This window comes from Hordeum vulgare, chromosome 6H (assembly GCF_904849725.1).
Source record: "Hordeum vulgare subsp. vulgare chromosome 6H, MorexV3_pseudomolecules_assembly, whole genome shotgun sequence".
NCBI lineage: Eukaryota > Viridiplantae > Streptophyta > Magnoliopsida > Poales > Poaceae > Hordeum > Hordeum vulgare.
The window spans coordinates 492,713,846-492,723,578 of record NC_058523.1 but is presented as its reverse complement, the minus strand read 5'-3'; positions in this window follow the sequence as shown (position 1 = coordinate 492,723,578).

Below are 9,733 nucleotides of genomic sequence, written 5' to 3'. Positions count from 1 at the left end.
TTTTTTTTTGTAAAACCACAAAAGAAAAGTATTAAAATAATATATAATATATATATATATTTTTAAAGAAAAACAAACAGAGAAAAACAAAATAATAGCGATAATATACGTATACAAAAATACATACATTTGTATATTAAAACCAAACGCATAAAGTAATATATATATAGGTATATGTAGATACATATATTAAAATCTAATATAGATATATATATATATAAATATAAAATAAATATCCTAATAAATACTAAAGGAAACCTAGTTCCACCTAATTCAAACTTTGAAAAATAGCTTTAATGCAATAGGCCACACAAATAGCATTTAAAAACTTAACTAAAAATAATTTCGGGCATTATAAAAATTGTGAAACCAAGACGATAACTCCAAATGACATTTTAAACATCATAAACTTTTTATTTCATACGGGAGAAGTCATATTATCTCCACTCAAATAAATTGCCCGAAGTTGCAAAATGAATAAAATTCTCAGAAGAATAAATAATGCATAAAAATATGAGATGCATATGAATGATCTATTAACATCCAAATTTAGGAAAATTGGGATGTTACAAACCTACCCCCCCTTAAGATGAATCTCGCCCTCGAGATTCGGGTTGGTCAGCAAATAGGTGTGGGTGATCCTGCTTGAGATCCTCCTCTCGTTCCCAAGTAGCCTCTTCTTCGGTATGATGATCCCACTGAACTTTGCATAACCTGATTGCCTTGGTGCGAGTAACTCTCTCTGCTGTCTCCAGAATCTTAACAGGCTTCTCCTCATATGTCAAGTCAGTCTCCAACTGAATTGTCTCAAGTGGCACTATATCTCTCAAAGGAACATCTGCCATCCCGGCATGACACTTCTTCAGCTCGGATACGTGAAACACATTATGAACTCCTGACAAAGCTTCTGGCAACTCCAGCTGATAAGCTACTTCTCCTCGACGCTCCAAGATCTTGTAAGGCCCCACAAAGCGTGGTGCTAACTTACCTTTGATTCCAAACCTTTTAATTCCACGAAGTGGTGAAACTCTAAGGTATGCACGGTCTCCTACCTCATATGTCACCTCCTTGCGCTTTGCATCGGCATAACTCTTCTGTCTGGACTGTGCTATTTTCAGCCTGTCACGAACCAACCTGACTTTCTCCTCAGCATCTCTAATCAAGTCTGGTCCAAAGAACTGACGCTCTCCAACCTCATCCCACATCAATGGCGTCCTGCACCTCCTGCCATACAGAAACTCAAACGGTGCCATCTGCAGACTAGCCTGATAACTGTTATTATATGAGAACTCTGCATATGGTAAATTATCATCCCAACTGGACCCGTAGTCCAAAGCACAAGCTCTCAACATATCCTCCAATATCTGATTCACCCTCTCAGTCTGCCCATCTGTCTGTGGATGGAATGCTGTACTGAACTCCAGTCTAGTACCCAATGATTCATGCAACTGACGCCAAAATTTGGAAGTGAACTGAGTACCTCTATCAGACACTACCTTCTTTGGAACTCCATGCAGACAGACAATTCTAGACATATAAATCTTAGCTAGCTTAGCACTGGTATAGGTAGTCTTTACCGGGGTGAAGTGAGCGACTTTAGTCAAACGATCAACAACTACCCAGATAGAATCGTAACCTGATCGAGTCCTAGGTAATCCAGTGATGAAATCCATTCCAAAAGGTGATAAACTCAAGTATGTGTTGCAGATACATTTCGATTCTTCCAACAATGAGGCAGAGTACGAAGCTCTCCTTTATGGATTGCGCATGGCCATCACACTCGGCGTCCGTCGCCTGATGGTCTATGGCAATTCAAATCTGGTGGTTAATCAAGTGATGAAAGAATGGGATGTAAGGAACCCCACCATGACCGCATACTGCAACGCAGTAAGGAAGCTCAAGAAGAAGTTTGAAGGTGTGGAACTTCACCATGTTCCCTGACTGAAAAACCAAGCAGCTGATGAGTTGGCAAAACTCGGATCCACTCGGAGGCCGGTCCCGAGTGATGTCTGCCTCGAGCACCTACATCTCCCTTCGGTGAAAGAAGATCCTTTCACAGAAGAACCAGTACAACCGAAGAGCTCAACAAATCCGACTGAAGTCGAGGTCCCTGCTGTGGTTGATTTGATCATGGAGATTCTTGCTCTCATACCCGATTGGACTGTGTCGTTCATTACGTACATCCTGAGGCAAGAATTACCAGAAGACGAAGTCCAAGCTAGGCAAATCGTCCACAGGACGAAGTCCTTCACCGTCATTGATGGCCAGTTGTACAAGGAAAGTGTTTCAGGCGTCCTTCAGCGGTGCATCTCCCTTGAAGAGGGACAGTTAATCCTGGAAGAAATTCACTCGGGAACCTACGGCCATCATGCTTCCTCAAGAGCAATCATCGCCAAAGCATTCAGAGCTGGTTTCTTCTGGTTGCAGGCGAATGACATGGCAAAAGATATGGTCGACCGATGCGAAGGCTCTCAGTTCTATTCAAACAAGTCCCACAAGCCAACATCTGTGCTGAAGACAATCCCTCTTGTTTGGCCGTTCGCAGTGTGGGGATTAGATACAGTCGGACCATTCAGAACAGGCCAAGGGGGATTCACTCATCTTTTGGTAGCAGTCGACAAGTTCACCAAGTGGATTGAAGCCAAGCCTATCAAGAAGCTCGACGCCCTTACGACCATCAAATTTGTCAGAGACATCATCGCCACATTCGGGGTTCCACACAGCATAATCACCGACAATGGCACAAACTTTGACTCGGACAGATTCAAAGGTTTTTGCACATGCCAAGGTATCCGAGTGGATTTTGCATCTGTGGCGCATCCCTAAACAAACGGGCAAGCAGAGCGGGCGAATGGGCTTATTCTTCAAGGGTTGAAGCCACGACTCCTGCGAGAAGTTGGACATGCTGCCGGCGCATGGGTCACCGAACTGCCTTCGGTGTTGTGGGGCCTCCGCACAACTCCGAATAGATCTACAGGGCGATCTCCGTTCTTCCTCGTTTATGGAGCAGAGGCGGTCCTTCCGAGTGACTTGCTTCACAACTCTCCACGAGTCGAACTCTTCTCCGAAGCCGAAGCAGAGCAAGCCAGGCAAGACGGAGTGGATTTTCTGGAAGAAGAGCGCGAGATGGCACTGACTTGCTCAACAATTTATCAACAACATCTGCGGCGATTTCATGCGCGACACTTCAGGAGTCGCACATTCCAAGCAGGCGACCTGGTGCTCCGAGTGGATCAGCAGAGACCACACAAGTTGGCTCCCGCCTGGGAAGGACCCTTCATCATCTCTAAGGTGCTGAACAATGGGGTGTATCGACTTTAAAACCTCAACAGGGAAACGGACGAGCCGCGGGCATGGAACGGAGATCTCCTGAAGCGCTTCTACACAAGCCGCACTCGGAGACTTAGCTGCGACCCAGAATCGCCTAAGTACAAACTCGCTCCGAGTGCGCACCAAAAGCCGCACTCGGGGACTTAGCTGCGACCCAGAATCGCCTAAGTAAAAAATTCACTCTGAGTGCATGCTAAACGTCGTACTCGGGGATTTAGCTGTGACCCAGAGTCGCCTAAGTAAAAAACTCACTCCGAGTGCACACCAAAGGCCGCACTCGGAGACTTAGCTGCGACCCAGAATCGCCTAAGTAAAAAATTCACTCCGAGTGCGTACTAAAAGTCGCACTCGGGAACTTAGCTGCGACCCAGAATCGCCTAAGTACAAACTTGCTCCGTGTGTGCACTAACAGCCGCACTCGGGGACTTAGCTGCGACCCAGAATCGCCTAAGTACAAACTCGGTCCGAGTGCGCACCAAAAGCCGCACTCGGAGACTTAGCTGCGACCCAGAATCGCCTAAGTACAAACTCGCTCCGAGTGCGCACCAAAAGCCGCACTCGGGGACTTAGCTGCGACCCAGAATCGCCTAAGTAAAAAAATTCACTCCGAGTGCGTACTAAAAGTCGCACTCGGGGACTTAGCTGTGACCCAGAATTGCCTAAGTACAAAACTCGCTCCGAGTGCGCACTAAAAGCCGCACTCGGAGACTTAGCTGCGATCCAGAATCGCCTAAGTAAAAAGCTTCCTTCGAATGTTTCCTCGAGATCCACTCGGAGGCTTAGCAGACCCTCATTGAGACTCATGTGGATGTGAAGACAACTGACAACTACATGAGTAACAACTCGCTCCGAGTGCGAGCTTACAGCTGCACTCGAAGACTTAGCTGCGATCCAGAATCCCCTAAGTAAAAAAGCTTCCTTCGAGCGTATCCTCGAGATCCACTCGGAGGCTTAGCAAACCCTCATTGAGGCTCATGTGGATGTGAAGACAACTGACAACTACATGAGTAACAACTCGCTCCGAGTGCGAGCTTACAGCCGCACTCGGGGACTTAGCTGCGATCGAGAATCGCCTAAGTGAAAACTTGCTCCGAGTGCACACCAAAAGCCGCACTCGGAGACTTAGCTGCGACCCAGAATCGCCTAAGTACAAACTCGGTCCGAGTGCGCACTAAAAGCCGCACTCGGGGACTTAGCTGCGATCCAGAATCTCCTAAGTAAAAAAGCTTCCTTCGAGTGTGTCCTCGAGATCCACTCGGAGGCTTAGCAGACCCTCATTGAGGCTCATGTAGATGTGAAGACAACTGACAACTACATGAGTGTCAACTCACTCCGAGTGCGCACGAAAAGTCACACTCGGGGACTGAGCTGCGACTCAAAGTCGCCTAAGTAAAAAAGCTTCCTCATGTTTGCCATTGGCTTCACCATGAAACGCCAAACAAAAACCACGAGCCAAAATCGTGTCAAAAAAAACTTTTGGCGAAAGAAGAGCAAAATATTCGATTCGAATTCAAAGTTGGATCTACGATCAGTCGGCTCGGTGTGGATCAAGCTTATTCACACCGAACCACGAATGTGACGGCCAACATCATTGGCCAAAGTTTGATACAGATACCACTCGGCATACCGAGGTAAAGTTTTTCAAGCGTCACCGGGACTGGCAGGCTCCACAAAGGTGTCAAGGTCGATCCCGTCTGCGATGCGAGTGGCTGTGTCGAGGAAGGTCTCCATGAAATCTTCGAATCGAAGCTTCTTGGTGTTGGCGACCTGCAACACCTTCAGCTTTTCTTCGCGAGCTTCCTTGCAATGCACTCGGACCAGCGATAGCGCCACGTCTGCACCACAACGAGCGGCAGACTTCTTCCATGCCTGCACTCTATTCGGGACGTCCTCCAGCCGAGTCATCAACCCTTCTATTTCTAGCAGGGAATCGTCTTCAGGCCAGAGCTCCTTGTCGATCTGGCCGATGACTTCTCTCAGGCGGCCAATGAAAGGTCCCACTCTGCCAAGGCGAATATGCGCTCAGAGCATGTCCCGGTTGGCTTCATCGCCGAGTGGAACGTTCGGAACAACCGACCGTTCAATGTCGGCTGCTTCAGCCTCAGCGTCCAGACAAAAATCTGCCAAGAAAAGACAAGCAGAAAGTAAGCGCAGAATAAACTCCAAAGACAAGAAGCACTCGGCAAAAAGCTTACCACCAAGCAGTGCAATCATCTTCCTTGCCCAGCCGCTAACGTACTTCTCCTGCGCCATGCACCGATTGTTCATCAACTTCAGCTGACCCATCCGTTCGGTTCTTTGCCTGCCCATTTTCTCAATTTCGGCCACCAATGCCTTGTTGGTCTCCCGGGACTCCTCCAAAAACTTCTCTCGGTCAGCAAGAGCCCCCTTCACACCAGCCAAGTCATTCACAGCTGCCTCCAATTCCGCAGCAAGCTGAATCTTTTTAGCCTTCAGAGCATTGTACGCGGATCCCATTTCGCAAGTCTTCTGCCAAATCAGCGCAAAGGGAAGATCAGACACATTCAACAAGGAAAAAAACAAAGCTCAAAGTTCTTCAGACCCCTGCCGATGCAAGCAATCGACAGCGGTCTCGGGGACTACACCCAGTGGGTTCACTAAGAGTGACCCCACTGGCATGAAGCTCGAACAGGCCGGCCCAATTGAGCTACATGACAAACAGACAAATCTATGATACTAGTATCACCCGACCTGAGTAACACTGCTCTCGGGGACTACACCCAGTGGGTGCACTCGGACTGCCCCCACTGGAACCATTCGGGCAGATCAGCTCTGATCCGCTCAGGTAACGGAAAATGCATCTAAAGACAACTGCCGGTGCAAGCACTCGACAGAAGTCTCGGGGACTACACCCACTGGGTTCACTCGGAGTGAACCCACTGCAAAATCATCCTACTGTATCCGGGTCTATCACTGCAACCCCCAGTGGGTGACAAGAGGAAAGTAAACACTTACTAGCGCACTTACTCGGATATCATCCCGGAGCTCCAAGCTTCTCTTGTACAAAGACGCGATGGAGTCGTACGCTCCCTTGGCATCACCCGCCATCAACTCCACCTGCACCATGGCGTCCTTGGCGGCCCCCACCTGGTCTTCCGGGAGATGTCGGGTGTCATACTGAACGGTTGACGGACCCGGCGCGACAGAAGACTCCTTGGGCATCCCAAGCTCCGCTCCAGTCGGTTCCGCCACGAGGGGCATCGTCTCGGTCGGCAGCACGGCCGTGGTGGGAGCAGCAGCAGATGGGACAACCTCAAGGACAGGCGCTAAATCTGGCCCTGACCCCCTTTGGTCGTCGTCCTCCAGATAAATCACCTCAGAAGTTAGCCCGACTGAACAACATGAAATTATAGAAAAAGGGCAAGATTAAAGGCAGCACGCGCGAAACGATAAATACAAACTCTCAGAGTCATGACAACATACCTTGCTGGGATGTGGCAACGTTATCCGTGTCCATGGGATCATCGTCCTGGTGCGGCCGAGAGGCGGCGGAGGTAGCAGCTCTGTTGAGTGAAATCCACTCGACAGATAATCATGAGTTCAATCAGATACTGAAGGATGATGGGAGAGCAAGACACTTGCGCTGAGGCGACTGGAACAGCGATCCTCATCCGAGGCAAACCTTTCTGAGGCTTGGGCCCGCTAGATTTGGCCACCTTGGACGGCTGGTCCGTGGGTTCGGCAGCAGCGTCCCTAGTCCTCTTCACACTCCGAGCACTCGGAGCTAAGGGAGGGGCTGGCGGAGCACTCGAGGCCGCTGGAGGAGCCGGCGGAGTCGCGGGATCGTGACGGCGCTTAGTTCGATGTTCTGGTGGTGGAGGTGGCGAGCTCTGCTCCCCAACCTCCTCCTCCTCCTCTTCGGTCTCCTCCTCCATCTCCCCACTGTCGGAGACGTACTCGGCACTGTCCACGCTACCCTCCTAGCTGCCCTCCTCTTCCTCAGCTGGATTCCCGTTCGAGACGGCAGAATGCCAGTTAGTCCACTCCTGCACAAGACACAGTTGGCAACGTCAGACGCCAGGCGGCGGTACAAGAAAAGCGATACATCTAAGAAGATTGAAAGCACTCGACAAGATGCGCTCACCTCATTCGGAGGAGGATTGTTGGCGCGGAAGGGCCTCACTCGCCGGGCTCCTTGGGGGTTGTCGCATGCGCCTGTGATGCCGCGGACCAACGCTGTCACCGTCTCCCCGGTCACGCACTCTGGATGAGTCCGAGTGGAATCCTCAGGCCCCACGTAGTGCCACATGGCGTGGTGTCGGGCTTGCAACGGCTGGATGCGCCGACCCAGAAAAGTCTCCAGCAAGTCCGTGCCGGTGACTCCCTTGCGGACGACGGCTATCAACGCGTCGACCAGAGGCTGGATCTGGACATTTTCCACCTTTGAGAGCGCAAGCTACCTGGGAGGGGCCGGACGGTCTAGGCTAAAAGGTGGCAGCCCTGTCGCAGCATTCGGACAGGCGATGTCCTGGCAGTAGAACCAGGTCGACTGCCAGTTCCTAACTGACTCGAACAACTGGAGAGGGGGGTAACTACTTTTTGTTTTCTTCTGGAAGCCTAAGCCCCCGCAGAGTTGGAGGAGATAGGTCTTATCGTCCGACTGGCTAAGCTTTTTGACAGTTTGGGACCTAGCGGAGAAGACGTACTTAAAGAGCCCCCAGTGGGGGGGACATCCAATAAAGCACTCGCAAAGGGTGACGAATGCGGCAAGGTGGGCTATCGCGTTCGGAGGAAAATGATGGAGCTGCGCCCCAAAGTGATTCATAATACCTCTGAAGAAGGGGTGGGGAGGCAGGGAGAAACCCTGGACACGTGGCTGAGCAGCAGGACGCGCTCCCCCTCCTTCGGTGCCGGCCCCGTCTCGCCCTCCGCCGGCAGCCTCCACGACTTGTTGGCGATCATGCCGTGCTCCACCAGCTCCATCAAGTCGTCCGCCGTCACCGTGGAGGGGAGGAAATCCCCCTGGATCCAACCCGCCGGCAGTGCCCGCTATCGCCGCTGAGCAGGGGCCGCCCCCTTCTTCTTCTTCTTCTGCGCTTCGAGTTTGCTGGTCTGCCCCTTCGTCATGGTGAAGGCAACAGATCCGCAGAGGAGGAGAGGAAGGAGGAGGCTTGAGGCGCGCAAGGAGCTGCGGGACGAGCGAGGTTAACGCGAGGAAGATGAGCAGCACAACAAGAGATCCCCGCCGGAAGGGCTTAAATAAGCTTCTGACTGAGTTGCTAACAGGTGGCCCCGAAATCTTATCCCCCCGACCGGCTGCTACGGTGTTAGTGGAGAAGATAATGGCGCGGTAATCGAGGTGGCAGAAACTACTCGATGGCGATGTCGTCATCCCCGCTGAGCGCGCGGCAACCGAAATTTGAGGATCCCGGAAAATCCGCCGCTGTCAGTTTGACCGGTCACATCGAAAGATTCCGCGGAAGCACTCGGTCCCTGATGGTTCATTTCACTGGTATATTCACTCGGATCGCTGGTCGAAAGGATAAAATGGATCGAGGCAAACGACGCCAAAGTCACATCCATACCAGTCGGATCCGTACTCCAGGCATCACTTCGTCGTTCCAACCCCGATCCATTCGGGGACTAATGATGGGGTTATAGTCCCAGGGTAGGGTCATAGGCCGGCCCTATAGGTCCTACCCAAGGACTACCCTTCATAGAGGACAAGGCCCTTAGACAGTTCCGAATGAACTAAGGACTCCCCCATCATCCAGTCGGTGACGAGCATTCGGAGCGTATTTAACGTACTGACTGAATTCCACTGTGTACATCGTAACCTCCCAGGAGGGCAACGGTCATACGTTTTCATACACCATCATTAGCATTTCAGGCATACGTTACCTGTAATGTAGGCATTTATTCACCACTATTCCACCCCTGTCCACCGGGCCGTTGTGGAGGGCAGCGCACTCTATATAAGCCGCCCTTCCCCACTGGTGCAGGGGTTGGCATTTACTGTAATCTGATATTCCACTCGACACTAAGCTCCCAAGAGCACTGAGACGTAGGGCTTTTACCTCCACCGTAGAGGGGCCTGAACTCATACAACCTCGCCGTAGCTAAGGCTCTTCCCATCCTTTCTTACCCTACACATCTACTGTCAGACTTATACCCACGACAATTGCTCTCAACATTTATGGGAGTACCTGAGATATAATGCTTGATTCTCTGCCCATTTACAACTCTCGGACAATTACCTTCCATTTTGTTGATCTTGATAGCACCGGAATGATATACTTCCTCAACAATATAGGGACCTTCCCATTTAGAGAGAAGTTTTCCTGCAAAGAATCTTAAATGAGAATTGTGTAGCAAGACATAATCACCTACATTGAACTCACGCTTTTGTATCCTCTTATCATGCCACCTCTTAACTTTTTCT